Source organism: Ranitomeya imitator, chromosome 4, assembly GCF_032444005.1.
Source record: "Ranitomeya imitator isolate aRanImi1 chromosome 4, aRanImi1.pri, whole genome shotgun sequence".
Taxonomy (NCBI): domain Eukaryota; kingdom Metazoa; phylum Chordata; class Amphibia; order Anura; family Dendrobatidae; genus Ranitomeya; species Ranitomeya imitator.
The window spans coordinates 295322130-295340573 of record NC_091285.1 but is presented as its reverse complement, the minus strand read 5'-3'; the positions used below and the strand labels follow the sequence as shown (position 1 = coordinate 295340573).

Here is an 18444-nt window from a genome sequence, read left to right as displayed (position 1 = left end):
TAATTATTCTGTTCTTGGTAGAATGGTTATTCTCTAAGGGTAAGTTCACACCATGTCTTCCTTCCTTTTTCTTGCTGCGTTTTTTGTGCAGTTTTTCTTCGATTTTGGCATGTTAGCTTTGTCTCTTGTGCATACTTATAAAGATTAGTGTTGAAAAAAGGTCCTATACTATAGTATTAGCTTTTGCCCCCCCCCCAAAAAAAAAAAAACACAGCAAAACCTGATACCTGCATTGTTGGTGCATTTTTCTCCTTTTTTTTTTATTACCCATTCATTTAAATGAGTGAAATACACTGAATAAAAGGTAAAAGAAGTGAGTGAACTACACTGAATAAAAGGTGAAATAAGTGACATCCTCCTTTGTGCAAAAAACATCCAAAGCACAAAGTGCCGATGACAAAAAAGCAATGTGTGTGCATGAGATTTCTGTAATCTCATAGACTTTGCTGGTACTGTAAACCGCAGCTGAAAATTTGCATAAAAAATGTGGCAAAAACGCCTAGTGTGAGCTTAACCTAACATCTCTGCTGTTCTGATAAGCCTTTGTGGTGGACTTGTGCTTATTGATGGGATCCAATTTGAACAATAATTAGCTAAATGTTTGGAGAAGAGCACAGCAATGTGAACCACTGATGGTATAGTAGGTATATGCTTGATAGGGACTGTCTGGTCTTCTGCTAAACGTCTGCACTGCAGTCACGCTATGTGACTGGCGACTTTTGGACACTTACAGCTCACTCACTGCACGCTGTCAGGATTCTCCAATGCGGCTGGCAAGGGCAAGTTATCATGTGACTGCAACTATACGATTTACAGACTCCCGACTACATTCCAACTATTGAACGTGGCCAAGGACTTCTAGTCGGCATGTTACCACATGTTAGTAAATCAAATGACCACCCACTCTTGTTATAGACACTGAAGAATCCTGACAGTGAGTGGTGCACACATTTGAAGGAATGAGAAATCCGCTGTCACGTCAAGTGACTATAGACTTTTAGCAAACGACCAGACAACCCCTTTAAGTAAAAGAAAAAAAATGTCCCCAAAAATGAACAACCCCTGTTAATATAACATCAAAATAGTTTGCTAAATTTTGGCTACTTGGCATTGCCTGTAATTGTATATACCGTATATACTCGAGTATAAGCCGACCCGAGTATAAGCCGACCCCCCTAATTTTGCCACAAAAAACTGGGAAAACTTATTGACTCGAGTATAAGCCTAGGGTGGAAAATGCAGCAGCTACCGGTGAATTTCAAAAATAAAAATAGATGCTCCATACCATTCATTATGGCCCCATAGCTGTGCTATATTTTGCTCTGCACCGTTCATTATTGCCCCATAGATGTACCATAGAAAGCTGTGCCATATAGTGCTCTGCACCGTTCATTATTGCCCCATAGCTGTGCCATATAGTGCTCTGCACCGTTCATTATTGCCCCATAGATGTACCATAGAAAGCTGTGCCATATAGTGCTCTGCACCGTTCATTATTGCCCCATAGCTGTGCCATATAGTGCTCTGCACCGTTCATTATTGCCCCATAGCTGTGCCATATAGTGCTCTGCACCGTTCATTATTGCCCCATAGCTGTGCCATATAGTGCTCTGCACCGTTCATTATTGCCCCATAGCTGTGCCATATAGTGCTCTGCACCGTTCATTATTGCCCCATAGATGTACCATAGAAAGCTGTGCCATTGCTGCTGCTGCTGCAATAAAAAAAAAAATGCCATACTCACCTCTCTTGCTTGCAGCTCCTCAGCGTCCCGTCTCGGCGTCTCTCCGCACTGACTGTTCAGGCAGAGGGCGGCGCGCACACTATACGTCATCGCGCCCTCTGACCTGAACAGTCAGTGCAAGAGGAGGCGAAGACAGAGCTGCGCCCGGCGTGTGGAACGTGGACAGGTGAATATATAATACTTACCTGCTCTCGGCGTCCCGCTCCTTCCCCCGGACAGCTGGTCTTCGGTGCCGCAGCCTCTTCCTCTATCAGCGGTCACCGTTACCGCTCATTAGAGAAATGAATATGCGGCTCCACCCCTATGGGAGTGGAGTCCATATTCATTTCTCTAATGAGCGGTCCCATGTGACCGCTGAACAGGGGAAGAGCTGCGGCACCCGGAGACCGTGGGACTGCAGGGACAGCGCCAGGAGCCCCGGAAGCAGGTAAGTATGCCTCAGCCCTCTCTCCCCCTCACCCGCCGACCCCACCGCCGACCGTGACTCGAGTATAAGCCGAGAGGTGCACTTTCAGCCCAAAAATTTGGGCTGAATATCTCGGCTTATACTCGAGTATATACGGTATATCGAGTCCAAGACAAACGTGTTTTGGTAACAGCTACTTGAGCAATACCAGAGCTGTGAATATCCTAATGACTTTCCTAGAGCCATGTGCAATTTTAGTATTTTAGTCTCTCTCACTTTGGTATCTTTTGTAATCAGAAAATGTACCAAATGTCGGATCACATCTCCTACAGAGCACTTTGTGGCTGTTTCCTTTTTTGAAGAAAAACCCTGAAGGTTAAAATTGCCTTAGAGGTTGGATGCAATTTGCTTCCCAGCATGGATTTATTCTATTGCGCAAATACCTTCTGTTAAGTGTTCGAAACGTGTGATGTCATATTTGAAAGGTAATTTTTTTTTTTTAAGTATAATTATTTTCAGGTTTCTTAATCTCTTTGAAGAATATTCTGGAAAAATAGAAGATTCTTTCTGCATAATTAAAAAAAAAAATCAGTGGTAGTAGGTCTGTCTCAGATTGTAGGCTAAAATGAGCAAGCTAGGTTGTTATTATTCAGAATAGTCTTTGAACATCAGAATATCAGGAAGTGGCCTAGAAAAAATAGCCAACTTAAAAAAGCCTTCTTGGAGTCCGATCCTCCCATAGACGTGAGAAGAAAATTGAAAACGTACATGTTATAATTTTTTTTCAATAGTTCCAATTAGGGTTGATATCAGTTGACTTGCAGTGGCCCTGGGCAGGAGCCCCAAGAGCTGCCATTAACCTGACGTCATTGAGCCCCTTCTTTTGATTAGCCGTGTCACATGTGCGTCATGCTGCTATGATGATGTGTGATGTCACACCAGGCAGCTAATCAAAAGAGGAGCCGGGATACTGTCCGATAAGAGCTCCCATCCAGCATTCAGTGGCCACAGACTAGTGATATGGCCGCTGGAACGGGCCCTCCGAAAAAATTATCATTCTCTCGAGTTCTAATTCCTTGCTGATTAATTTCATACTTTATTTTGATAGCTTCTGTATTTTTGTTTAAGGTGCTTTAAGCACTATTCCATAATTTTTTTATTTTTATTTCACCACCAGAGTGATATCACTAATTCATATTCCCTGACCCTAGCAAGATACGTATCTTCCACCGTCTTTACCTGCTCCCGTCACCACTCTGGTCCCGATCTTCCATCTTGTGACTGCACCTTCTGATTGACTAGAAGTCAGCGTTAAAGGAGTGTTCCCATCTACAAAATCCTTTCCCAGAATGTAGTAGGTGTAATACGCTATGTCACTTACCCCATGTGCAGGGTATTGCAGTAGCTTAGGTATCCATGGTTATTACAACTAACGGCTAACTCACTGTCACTATATGAGTGGTCAGAACTATGAATACCCAAGTTACTGCAATGCCCTGCACATGGGGTAAGCGACATAGCTAATCAGAAGAACTATACTACATTTCTAATTGGAGGTATTTGCTAATATTATTATTAATACTGTATATATTGGGCTATGATCTTGGAGATGGGAATAGCCCTTTAATAGGAACACGCTCTCAATGTAAGTCTATGAGAACTTCATTCTGGCTCCAATAGACTTACAGGGGACACTCATTACAGGTGTAAGAAAGGTGATTCAAGCAGCTAAATAGGTTCTTTACAGTTAGAGCAGCCAGACTGTGGAATGCCCTACCACAAGAGGTAGTAATGGCAGACACTATATCAGGTATTAAAAAGGGCAGGACGATTTCCTTGATACACATAACATTGTGGGTTATAGTTAAATTAGTGACGAAATGTATAATTGGTGGAGAAAGGTTGAACTTGATGGACCTAGGTCTTTTTCAACCTATGTAACTATGTAAGGTTTACTTGAAATCGTTATACTCAGGACAAGTCATGGCAGTGTATAGCAGTTGCAGTCTCTCAATGATGGCACAAGTTTAAAGGGGCTCTCAAGGTTTCTGATATTGAAGACCTACCTTTAGGGCAGGTCATCAGTATTACATCAGTGAGGATCCAGCACATGACACTGCTCTGGTTGCCACCAGATGTAAACAATGAATGGACCTGGAACAGAACATGACCATTCCCAGGTACTACTGCACAGCTCCTATTCACGTCAATAGGAGGTGAGCTACAGTACCCAGGTACAGTCACATCATGGTGAATGGAACGTTGCCGTTACTCTTTGTTCACTTTTTACATTCAGCTGTAGTAGGTGTTGATAATGGCTGATTATTGGGGGTGTCAGGTGTCAGACCCCAACTGATCTTTTATTGATGACATATCTTAGCCTGGAGAACCACTTTAATTGTTGTTACACCACAGTATGCAGGCACAGTTCTTGTCTAAATTGAGGCATTGGACTTGTTGGTTACAAAATAACTGGAACAGTGTCTACGTTTGGTGGTTCCACTACAGGACACCTTTCAGGACGCACAGAGCTTGTCAGTCACACTACAATGAGGAAAATAGCTTGGAGTGGCAGAGTAACAGCTTCAGTCTCTTTCACACACACACACACACACACACACACGCACTGAGTTCATGGCGGCCATCACTTCACTCCTTGCCGCATTACTCGGATCAGTTCCTACTAGCTCTTACAGCAACAATCTGCAATGAGTGCTTAGAAATGAATGACACAATTGTTCTGAAAATACACACTTGCTCTTTATAAGTATTTCTTATGCAAGACATAGTCTTCTTCTCTTTCTCTGGCCATAGCAGAGCTGATCCATGTCAATGACAGCTTCTACCACTGTCTCAAGCCACAGCACCACCCACTGACTGTATGACAGCTTTCATGGCTAAGGTCTCTTCACCACTTCATACATAGGATACACATCTGTTGTCAATGTCTGTATATCACTGATCCAGGCCAAGCTATCTTGCAACTAGTGGTAAAGGAAGGCTAGCCTGGTCAAATGTTGCAAGTCACTTCAGGGTCACTTTATGGCAGTGTCCCCCAACTTCAGTCCTCAAGGCCCAGCAACAGATCATGTTTTCAGGCTTTCCTTTGTATTGCACTGGTGATGCAGTTATCACCTGGGCAATACTAAGGAAATCCTGAAAACATGATCTGTTGGTGGGCCTTGAGGACCGGAGTTGGGGAACACTGCTTTATGGTATTCCTCAAGTTGCCAACTGGTAGTCACCAGGAAGTGGTCTGTATCTACTCACTGTTCTCCAGAGCCTCTTGTTCTGGTCTTTCTTAGCAGACTTAATCTTAAAGGGAATCTGTCACCGCTGGCATGTATATAACCTATTAATGTGGGCATACAGGTAATAGAAATGTTAAGGTACTATTCCCACTTGCTCCCTGCACAGTCATTGCTAGGAACCATGTGTACAAAGCGGTGACTATGCGGAGATGAAGTGGGGAGAGCATATTATCGCCGTGCACACCGGAGGTCACTAGAGCAGAAGTCGCCTTCGGAGAAGATCCCTGAGTGCAGTGCACATATACAGGTCCTTCTCAAAAAATTAGCATATAGTGTTAAATTTCATTATTTACCATAATGTAATGATTACAATTAAACTTTCATATATTATAGATTCATTATCCACCAACTGAAATTTGTCAGGTCTTTTATTGTTTTAATACTGATGATTTTGGCATTCAACTCCTGATAACCCAAAAAACCTGTCTCAATAAATTAGCATATCAAGAAAAGGTTCTCTAAACGACCTATTACCCTAATCTTCTGAATCAACTAATTAACTCTAAACACATGCAAAAGATACCTGAGGCTTTTATAAACTCCCTGCCTGGTTCATTACTCAAAACCCCCATCATGGGTAAGACTAGCGACCTGACAGATGTCAAGAAGGCCATCATTGACACCCTCAAGCAAGAGGGTAAGACCCAGAAAGAAATTTCTCAACAAATAGGCTGTTCCCAGAGTGCTGTATCAAGGCACCTCAATGGTAAGTCTGTTGGAAGGAAACAATGTGGCAGAAAACGCTGTACAACGAGAAGAGGAGACCGGACCCTGAGGAAGATTGTGGAGAAGGACCGATTCCAGACCTTGGGGAACCTGAGGAAGCAGTGGACTGAGTCTGGTGTGGAAACATCCAGAGCCACCGTGCACAGGCGTGTGCAGGAAATGGGCTACAGGTGCCGCATTCCCCAGGTAAAGCCACTTTTGAACCATAAACAGCGGCAGAGGCGCCTGACCTGGGCTACAGAGAAGCAGCACTGGACTGTTGCTAAGTGGTCCCAAGTACTTTTTTCTGATGAAAGCAAATTTTGCATGTCATTCGAAAATCAAGGTGCCAGAGTCTGGAGGAAGACTGGGGAGAAGGAAATGCCAAAATGCCTGAAGTCCAGTGTCAAGTACCCACAGTCAGTGATGGTGTGGGGTGCCATGTCAGCTGCTGGTGTTGGTCCACTGTGTTTCATCAAGGGCAGGGTCAATGCAGCTAGCTATCAGGAGATTTTGGAGCACTTCATGCTTCCATCGGCTGAAATGCTTTATGGAGATGAAGATTTCATTTTTCAGCACGACCTGGCACCTGCTCACAGTGCCAAAACCACTGGTAAATGGTTTACTGACCATGGTATTACTGTGCTCAATTGGCCTGCCAACTCTCCTGACCTGAACCCCATAGAGAATCTGTGGGATATTGTGAAGAGAAAGTTGAGAGACGCAAGACCCAACACTCTGGATGAGCTTAAGGCCGCTATTGAAGCATCCTGGGCCTCCATAACATCTCAGCAGTGTCACAGGCTGATTGCCTCCATGCCACGCCGCATTGAAGCAGTCATTTCTGCCAAAGGATTCCCGACCAAGTATTGAGTGCATAACTGAACATTATTATTTGTTGGTTTTTTTGTTTGTTATTAAAAAACACTTTTATTTGATTGGATGGGTGAAATATGCTAATTTATTGAGACAGGTTTTTTGGGTTATCAGGAGTTGTATGCCTTAATCATCAGTATTAAAACAATAAAAGACCTGACAAATTTCAGTTGGTGGATAATGAATCTATAATATATGAAAGTTTAATTGTAATCATTACATTATGGTAAATAATGAAATTTAACACTATATGCTAATTTTTTGAGAAGGACCTGTACAAAACAGCTCTGTGCCTGCATTAGATATATTTTATCACATTTATTAGGTGATCAGTAAGACTAGAATTAACACAGGCCTATACAGATGGGCAAACTTAATTGAGTCTAATGTAAGTGAATGCTAATCAAATTTGACAAAAATCCAAATTCTGTAGAATACTGTTCTCTTGAAATTCGCTCCTTTTAAAATTCAACAAAATGCCGGTCAGCTGCGGATGACATGTGGCTGAACTGCAGAGGGCTGGAAAAAGGTTAAAAAGAAAAAACCCTACTTTTCGCGTAATTTGGCGAATTCAAATTTTGTCACATCCATATATATCCGTTATATTTTTAACATAAGTTGACAGGACGGCATCTTATGTATTTAAGTGAATGGAGCTAATCTGCTGGTAGAATTTCTTTTTTTAGAGCCGCATTGTTTATAGTAAAATTGCCAATGAGATGTAGTAGAGCCCTGTTTCCTTCCAATTTTCGTTTTCCGTTCGGAATTGCAACAATGTTCACATCATTTCTGGCCCTGCACCCAGTGACTGTGCTTCGCTTACATCTGGACCCCTGCAAAACGAGATTTGGGCATATGCGCTATTGGGACCATTGACTAATGATCACATCATTATCAGACGTACAGTGGGGCAAAAAAGTATTTAGTCAGTCAGCAATAGTGCAAGTTCCACCACTTAAAAAGATGAGAGGCGTCTGTAATTTACATCATAGGTAGACCTCAACTATGGGAGACAAACTGAGAAAAAAACAATCCAGAAAATCACATTGTCTGTTTTTTTAACAATTTATTTGCATATTATGGTGGAAAATAAGTATTTGGTCAGAAACAAACAATCAAGATTTCTGGCTCTCACAGACCTGTAAATTCTTCTTTAAGAGTCTCCTCTTTGCTCCACTCATTACCTGTAGTAATGGCACCTGTTTAAACTTGTTGTCAGTATAAAAAGACACCTGTGCACACCCTCAAACAGTCTGACTCCAAACTCCTCTATGGTGAAGACCAAAGAGCTGTCAAAGGACACCAGAAACAAAATTGTAGCCCTGCACCAGGCTGGGAAGACTGAATCTGCAATAGCCAACCAGCTTGGAGTGAAGAAATCAACAGTGGGAGCAATAATTAGAAAATGGAAGACATACAAGACCACTGATAATCTCCCTCGATCTGGGGCTCCACGCAAAATCCCACCCCGTGGGGTCAGAATGATCACAAGAACGGTGAGCAAAAATCCCAGAACCACGCGGGGGGACCTTGTGAATGAACTGCAGAGAGCTGGGACCAATGTAACAAGGCCTACCATAAGTAACACACTACGCCACCATGGACTCAGATCCTGCAGTGCCAGACGTGTCCCACTGCTTAAACCAGTACATGTCCGGGCCTGTCTGAAGTTTGCTAGAGAGCATTTGGATGATCCAGAGGAGTTTTGGGAGAATGTCCTATGGTCTGATGAAACCAAACTGGAACTGTTTAAGTAGAAACACAACTTGTCGTGTTTGGAGGAAAAAGAATACTGAGTTGCATCCATCAAACACCATACCTACTGTAAAGCATGGTGGTGGAAACATCATGCTTTGGGGCTGTTTCTCTGCAAAGGGGCCAGGACGACTGATCTGGGTACATGAAAGAATGAATGGGGCCATGTATCGTGAGATTTTGAGTGCAAACCTCCTTCCATCAGCAAGGGCATTGAAGATGAAACGTGGCTGGGTCTTTCAACATGACAATGATCCAAAGCACACCGCCAGGGCATCGAAGGAGTGGCTTCGTAAGAAGCATTTTAAGGTCCTGGAGTGGCCTAGCCAGTCTCCAGATCTCAACCCTATAGAAAACCTTTGGAGGGAGTTGAAAGTCCGTGTTGCCAAGCAAAAAGCCAAAAACATCACTGCTCTAGAGGAGATCTGCATGGAGGAATGGGCCAACATACCAACAACAGTGTGTGGCAACCTTGTGAAGACTTACAGAAAACGTTTGACCTCTGTCACTGCCAACAAAGGATATATTACAAAGTATTGAGATGAAATTTTGTTTCTGACCAAATACTTATTTTCCACCATAATATGCAAATAAATTGTTAAAAAAAACAGACAATGTGATTTTCTGGATTTTTTTTTCTCAGTTTGTCTCCCATAGTTGAGGTCTACCTATGATGTAAATTACAGACGCCTCTCATCTTTTTAAGTGGTGGAACTTGCACTATTGCTGACTGACTAAATACTTTTTTGCCCCACTGTATATGTCTATTGGAGGCGGACAGCAAGTACGTCTTGTTTCAACTAGGCGTATACTGCCGAAAATGATACATAACCGAGCACACTATGATTCCATCTGCATCTGTAAAGTCAGTGGCCCGTCAGCGCATACACCTAAATCCTGTTTTGTGGGGGTCCAGACGTAAGTCTCGACAGAACCCCTGAACGTGAACCTTGCCTGAAAAGAATATCACAGTTAAACATGAAGGATAAATCTTACAACGTTCCTAACTATATAAACCACAAAATCACGGTACTGGACACAAATGTGTCAGTAGTTTTGTCAGCCAGTAATGTGTATTTATCTTTCTTTTTTTTCTTAAAGGATGTAAATGAAAATGTCTTCTATTTTTCTGTATTTGAAGTTTTCGCTTAACTCTGGACATCTGAGCTGTATACTACTTGATACGTGTGTTGTGTATGCATTTTAGACCTTCAATATCGTTATAACCTAAAACACTGTATTCAAGATGCAGGCAAAAATAGTATAGAAATTACTCTATTAACTGTTTGTGAGAGAATAAAAAAAAAACATGAAACACAAAGGACATGATTAAAAGTAGATAATAAAAAGAGGGAGAGGTATGTGACATGATTGAAAATTGCAACAGCGGATCATTAATTATTCTGTTAGTGACAAATATAGTGTGTTGTGCATACAAATAAATCAATCTGAATTAATAAATAATATAAATAAAGTATTAATGTCTGGTAAGAACAGGATAATGAACAAAAATTAAATGTCTAGTGACTAGGGATGAAGTAGAAGTTTGGGTTCTGGTTCTCAACCCGACCTTTACTCCAAATTTCGGATCGGGAACCAGAACTGTACCTGAACTTGAACCAGAAACTGAACCCCATTGAAACAATAGAGACCCAAACTTTGGATCTGAAAAAAAATCTCTCTCTGCAATGGACTTCCCCGGAAACTCTCAACATTGCAACAGACGTCTGGGAGAAGTCCGTGCTCAGCATTTAGCACCAGACGCTAATTGTCCGGTACTATTGCCAAACTTCTGGTTCGATCATCTCTACTATTGACCAAAGAAGAAGTCCATTAGATCCAGTGTTTTGATCCATATGTATTGCACAATTCCAAAGGTAGAAATCCCACAAGGTATAATAGATTGTTTTTCGGTTAAAGCATGATACTGACCTGAGCACATTTCAACCCTCTTACACCACTCCAACGCGTGTTTCGCCATCGCTTCGTCAGGTTTTTGTTTCGATATGTTTATTTCTGTTCAGACACAGCTATTGTAAGTGTGCTTACAGTATTTGGTATTCTAATATGACTTTAGTTTCTGATTGAATGATGGCCACTGGTCCTGATTTCGCAGCTTGGCATTCGCCAAGCAATATGAAGATGGCTGCCCTACAGGCCATCAGATAGGTGAGGCTAGAATGATGAGAGATTAACCAGCATATCCCTGGTAAATATAAACTCATCTTTTTATTGACTAGGCTGTTGTTGCCAAAAAGCTATTCTCCTGACTTCCATTGTTAGAGCAATCGATATTCCATTACTTCCATTCCCGTTACTCTAGGAAGTGCAGGAAGATTTTAATGCATTGAATTATGCATGCAGCTCTCATTCACCATCTCTGAGCAGACAGGGGACGGCTGTGAGATTTTCGGCTAGTCACTGCAGTGAAATCCAGTATGTTTGTGCACACTATAGCAATGGCTTGGCTGAAAGGCTAGAAGAAGAGAAAACCTGGGCTGGGAACATAGAATGTCGGCTGTATGGGGAGTTCTGCAGCGTTCGCACAATGTGGAATTGTAAATTTATGTGCCGGTTATTGAAGGAAGGACAGGGGATGTTCTGTGCATGACTTTCCTTGCTGAGAAGATCGCATTGTGACATTTCCCTTTTTCTGCTGCAGACGGTTGCTATGAGGAGCATTTGGATGGGCCAGACCTCCGTTTTCCCTCTATATTCACAATAGCCAACTGGTGCCGGTGTCCAGGTAAGACGCAGCTATTATTCTATTCCATCTTAATGGACGGTCGGTGGGAACAGGCGTCTTTCAGTCCAGAAGTACAGAGTCAGGATTATTTGATAGCTGATTTCAGACGCCCATTCTGCAGCAAGTTCACTGCAGTATTCCATAAATTGTGGTGTTCATGACTACAGCTGGCTTAACGACTGGTTGTTTTTTTTATAATATTCAGCCTTTTTAATTATTTCTTCAGATTTCCATCTGAGCTTCCCATTTCCATATAGCTACTATGTGACATGCTCCACAGAAAGATTTTTTGAACTCTGTTTTCAATGTCATCATGATTGTAGCAGCGTGACACCTCCACGTTTCCCTGTAATTGGATGTTTCATTGTAATAATGGTTTACAGACGGTGGAGCAGTCTATCTCTGGAATATTAAAAAAAAAGTCTGGAGCACTTCCAAAATTCTTACATGTAAGCTTACTTGTACGTGCAGTTTTTGTATACAGACTTGAAAGCAAACTTTTGGCCCCCAAAAATATTAAAGGAACCTCTTATGTTGAAAATGGAATCTGCCAGCGGGATGTTATAGATTATGAGATGGTCAGAAAAGTATACATTTTCATGGCAAAAGCATACATTTTCCTCTTTGAAATCCTTGTTTGTATATGAGTCCAATGCGTGGTCCTTGCATGACTGTGCATCCAAGGAAGACTGTCAATCACCAGTGGCTCCGCCCACTGGACTCCTATACATAGAAACACAAGGGATTTTATTGAATAAAATACACGTTATTCTCAATCTTTTCTTACAGTCTGTTCAGCTTCTCTTTCTTCATACCATGCTGTCCACAAATCGGACTGCATGTACAAAGTGACAGGTTCCCTTTAGCTGCACGGTCTGACTGGCCCGTCAGTCTGATCCTGTAATAGTCCTAAAAGTCCAGCATAAAACAAAACCCCCCAAAAACAGCCACTAGGGTCTATTTGTAGTGTGTAATGGTTATACTATTGTAAGTAATGGTCATATGAATATGTGGCCTTGTCTCTACGTAAGCTACGGTTTTCCATTACATTGTCTCTCTATATAAGCTACAGTTTCATATAGATATTAGATAATGAATAGTGATGACCGAATATACTCGTTACTCGAGATTTCTAGAGCACGCTCAGGGGTCCTCCGAGTATTTTTTAGTGCTCGGAGATTTAGCTTTTCTTGCCGCAGCTGAATGATTTACATCTGTAGCCAGCATAAGTACATGTGGGGGTTACCTGGCTGCTAGGGAATCCCCACATGTACTTATGCTGGCTAACAGATGTAAATCATTCAGCTGCGGCGCTAAAAACTAAAACTCTGAGCACTAAAAAATACTTGGAGGACCCCCGAGTGTGCTCGAGAAATCTCGAGTAACGAGTGTATTCGCTCATCACTAAAATGAAATGTGTGCTTTTAGTATGGCTAATGATTTTGCCCCTACTGCAGTGGTTTCAGGGTGCTGTAAACTATAAGTGGGATTATTGGCTGGATTTTGACCATTAGTATTCTCGTGAATCAGCAGAACGCGATCACACAGTATACACTTTATTATGGCTTATGCAGGACCAGATACGACAGTGCAGGGCTCCATGAAGAGGATTCCTGTGTCATACCCTGACCCTTAGGTTCACACAGTTTTGCATGGAGTATTTCGGTTACGGTACTTCTTGGACAGACACAGCCGTTAAAGGGGTTGGTTAATGAAGGTGATCCTTATCCATTTGCCATATTATGCTACATGGATGACATTAAGGGACAACCATTTATTTGAATATGTGGCAAGGCACAGCTCTGTTCTCTCCTGCCTTTTCAAGTTTTGTTTCTCTGTTCCATTCTAGGAACATAGAAAAGAATTAGAAAGGGCCACCATTGACTTTAGGGTTCATCTGGCTTCCATTATGTTCCTGTCTTAGGTTTTCGGCCATTGTGTGGATGAGTAGGTTTTGTAAGACTTTTGTCTGCTTTGGACACTCCACATGCAGCGCTATTCTTTCTTGTTTGTGCTAAGGCTTGTTTCATTTTTTTCCCTCACTTCTGTACTGTGATGGGTCAGAGAAGTGTTGTATTTTTTTTCTTTTCATTGACTTAACAAAGAAATCACTGATGGTAAAAACAGACAACCTGAACAAATATTGATGAAAATCTGATCCAGCAAACTGAAGGAAAATGGCCTGTTTTTTTTGTGTGTGAAATGAGGCTTTTTGAGGAATGTATTTTTGGTCAGTGTTGGTTTTCGTAACTGATTAAACATGAAGAGCACACTGACCAATGAAGCTGATGTGCTGGTGAATTTGGGCAATTTTCCACGTGAACATAAGGTCCATGGCTTGCCTGCACTGGTCTAGTCATGGCAAGGGACTCATGAACCTGTCCACGATTAGGCTTTTTTTGTTGCATTTCCCTTATGACTTATGGGGAACCTGTCACATTGAACATGCAATGACAACAGAATATTATAGGGCAGAAGGAGTTCAACAGATTGATCTGTAGGATTGTGGTGAAGATTCAGCTTAATTAGTATTTTTCTTTTCAATTCTTGCCATTCTGGGTTTCTTAGTGTAGCGGCCAGTCCTAATAAGTGATTGGCAGTCTTGCATATATAAATGTGCATAGCTGTCAGCCACTGATTAGGACCCACCACTGGTCTGTTATGCCCAGAATTAATAAAATTCAAGTTATACTGCATCTTCTCCAGCACTCTTATACACATGTGGTCAAAATTGTTGGTACCTCTCATTTAAAGACACAAAAACACAATGGTCACAGAAATAACTTGAATCTGACAAAAGTAATAATAATTAAAAGATCTATGAAAATGAACAAATGAAAGTCAGACATTTCTTTTCAACCATGCTTCCACAGAATAGAAAACAAAAATAAAACTCCTGAAATAGGTCTGGACAGAAATGATGGTACCCCTGAAAATAATGTGACAAAAGGGACATGTTAAATCAAGGTGTGTCCACTAACTAGCATCACATGTGTCTACAATCTTGGAATCAGTGAGTGGGCCTGTATATAGGGCTACAGATACTCACTGTGCTGTTTGGTGACATGGTGTGTATCACACTCAACATGGACCAGAGGAAGCGAAGGAAAAAGTTGTCTCAGGAGATTGGAAAGAAAATTATAGACAAACATGTTAAAGTTATAAGACCATCTCCAAGCAGCTTGATGTTCCTGTGACTACAGTTGCACATATTATTCAAAAATTTAAGATCCATGGGACTGTAGCCATCCTCCCTGGATGTGGCCGCAGGAGGAAAATTGATGACAAATCAAAGAGACAGATAATACAAATGGTAACAAAAGAGCCCAGAAAAACTTTTAAACAGATTAAAGGTTAACTTCAAGCTCAAGGGACATCAGTGTCAGATCGCACCATCCGCCGTTGTATGAGCCAAAGTGGACTTCATGGGAGACTACCAAGAAGGACACCATTGTTGAAAAAAATCATAAATAAGCCAGACTGGAATTTGCCAAACTACATGTTGACAAGCCACAAAGCTTCGGGGAGACTGTCCTATAGACAGATGAGACAAAAATTTAACTTTTTGGCAAGGCACATTAGCTCTATGTTGACAGATGGAAAAATGAAGCATATCAAGAAATGAACACTGTCCCTACTATGAAACATGGAGGAGGAAAAAACACATCATAAAAAGTAGCCTCACCAAAATCTTGTTAAATGACAACTGCACTAGCAGGATGCAGTAGGTCCCCACTGATAAAACATGGAGGAGGCTCTTTTATGTTCTGGGGCTGCTTTGCTTCATCTGTCCAGTGAGTGGTCATATATGACTACCAGCTCTTTTGTGGTGTATTCTTTACCTCTGTGTTGCATTTACATTCCCCACGGGATGCTGCAATATACTATTATGTTTCATTATCTGTATGTGCAGGCACCTCCGTTAGTTGTGCCACCATTTCACCAATTATCCTAATAAAGGTGTTTTACTCTAATTTATTTTCTCATCTTTTCTTGACCTATATTTGGCTTTTCTTTTTTGGTTCTGCTGTATTCATCCAAATGCCTGTACATGCACATGTGTATCACTGTCACTGATGATATTTATATATCGAGCACAAAATTGTGATGTATATGTACTGCTCTGGTTCAGTCTGTTCTGACCAGGTTCCATTAGTAGAATAGTAAAGAAAATTGCTATTACTTTATAGACTATAATATCGGTATTTAGTGTGTAAAAATGTCAGTAATTTGTCAATAATATCTCAATTAAAAGAATAATCTTTTCTTCTGTAATATCAAGTGTCTGGATGCACAGAGATCACAAGGCGAGAACATTCAGAGACTATGGCCAAACATTAACGTAGCAAGTTCATTTTCCAAACTTTTTTTTTTTCTTATCTTCTAATACAAAATGTTAGCCAGTGAAAAAACAAATAATGTAATACTAACATACAGCCAGTGAAATATGTATTCAACACGTCACCAATTTTCTAATAACATTTTTTCTAAAAGTGCTATTTACGTGAAATTCTCACTTGATGTCGGTAACAACCTATCTGTTCCACACAGGCAAAGAAATCAAACCATACATATCCATAAATTAGGTTATGTGTAATAATGAGAAATTATACAGGGAAAAAGTTTTGAACACGCTAACTAAAATTTAGTTAATACTTCGTACAAAAGCCTTTGTTGGTGATTACAGCTTCAAGACGCCTCCTGTATTGAGAGACTAGTTGCATGCATTGTTCAGGTTTGATTTTGGCCCATTTTTCCACACAAACACTATTCAAATCCTGAAGGTTCCGTGGGCTCCTTCTAAGAACTCTGAGGTTCAGTTCCTTCCCTAAATTTTCTATTAGATCCAGGTCAGGTGATTTCCTGGGCTATTCTAGCATCTTTATTTTGTTTCTCTGAAACCAATTGAGAGGTTCCTTGGTGGTGTCTTCCTGAAATGTCCGCCCTCTTTTCATTTTCATCATCCTGGAAGATGACAGCAGAATTTTATCAATAATGTCTTGGTACATTTATCCATTTATCCTTCCTTCAAGTATATGAAGTTTGCCAGTTAAGGTATGCACAGTATGAAAAACAGCACCATATCATGATGTTCCCACTTCCAAATTTCACTGTGGTGTGGTGTTTTGGGGGGTGAAATGCAGTAACTTTTGGCGACCAAACATGGTGTGTATTATGGCATCCAAAGAGTTTGATTTTGGTCTCATCTGCCAGACTATATTTTCCCAGTATTTCATAGGCTTGTCTAAATGTTTTAAAAGTCTAGTGTGGCGAGCGTGCATACAGGCCATGGAGGCTAAGTGCGTTACTCATACTATTCTTTGAAACAATTGTACCTGCTGATTCCAGGTCTTTCTGTAGCTCTCCACAGGTGTTCCTTGGCTTTTGGAAATCTCTTCTGAGATGATTTTCATTCTATCTCCAGATTATGGCCCCAACAGTGCTCACTGGGGCCTCCAGTAGTTTAGAAACTATTCTGCAACCAATACTATCAGTATGCTTTGCAACAATAAGGTTGCAAAGGTCTTGAGACAGCTCAACACTTTTACACATCTCATGATGTTTCTTGTCTGGAATCTTGGTAATGAGACACCTTTTTGATAGTGCATTAGTTGGAAAAGCTGATATTTTTCAATAAGTGGCTGTATTGCTTTCTAATTACTCATAGATTTCAGCTGGTGTCATGTCTTTCCATTACTTTTTGCACATCTTTCTTCAGGTGTTCAGTAGTTTTCCCTGTGTAATTTCTCATTTTTTTCATAATTTAATTTATGGACATCTATGAATTGATTTATTTGCCTCTGTGGCTTGTATGGGTTCTTACAGACATTTTGTGAGAATTTCATGTCAATAACACCTTTAGAAATATATTTATTTAGAAAATTGGTGCCATGTTCAATACTTATTTCACCTGCTGTATTAGGAAGTAGAAACAACTATTTTGAATATCAGCATGTCTAATACATATATCCACCCCGCTGTCCTGAAAATGAATGTCTAGGAGATTGAGAACAGTACAGTAATGAAATGAGGAAAATTGGGAATTAGTTAAATATATGTACACTCTATGTACACTGTGGAAGGTTGGCTCACTCAGCTGCTTCCTGAGATAGACACAGGAACATTTTATATTCAGTCTCTGGGAGGTTTATTGCTTCATAAACCATACAACCAAAATAGAAACACAAAAACAGCCTTTCTGGCACAAATGAAAATAAAAAGTCCATACAAATGTCCTCCCCAGTATGGCTCCAGCCTTCTGGGACAAAAACACACGGCAGCTCTCACCAGAACTTCAGCCTGGAAGCTTCCTTGCTCCAAACAGACCAGAGAGAAAAAAAAACAGTTGCTGTACATTTAACTCCCTCCAACCACACCCTTGAGGTGGAGATCTGGTGAGTAGGCCTCCCACCCATCTCTTACACCTACTCACAACAAAATCCAGACCCTGGTCACTGCTGATTAGCTCTTAGCACATATGATGCTGGAGGGAAACTATGGATTTCACATCATGCAGAGTAACAACCTTTGCAACTCATATCTCCCCTCACATATGGAACCAGTGGCCCTGTCCCAACACATACATATACATATGTATATGTGTGTATGTCTATATGTATGTATGTGTGGATATATATATATATAATATACAGCTCTGGCAAAAATTAAGAGACCACTACCACAGCAAAATTTTCAGTTTGTCTGATTTTTCTCTTTATAGGTATATTTTTGAGTAAAATGTATATTGTTCTTTAATTCTATAAACCACTGACAACATGTCTCTGAAGTTCCAAGCAATAAATTTTGTATTTATTTTCTGAAAATGAGAAATAGTCAAAATAACACAAACTCAAATCATAATCATTTAGAAACGACAATACTAATGTTTTAACTCAGGAAG

The 18444-nt window shown here is 40.8% G+C and overlaps 1 protein-coding gene across 2 annotated transcripts in view; it reads left to right on the top strand.

The window, feature by feature from the left end:
* The window catches only part of CNTN1 (contactin 1), a 295541-nt gene that overhangs the window by 79159 nt on the left and 197938 nt on the right, over positions 1-18444 (top strand). For both annotated transcript variants that reach the window (XM_069764781.1, XM_069764782.1), the window contains exon 2: positions 11460-11543. The gene's annotated coding sequence lies outside the window, so the exon portion shown is untranslated. The remainder of the gene's footprint in view (positions 1-11459; positions 11544-18444) is intronic.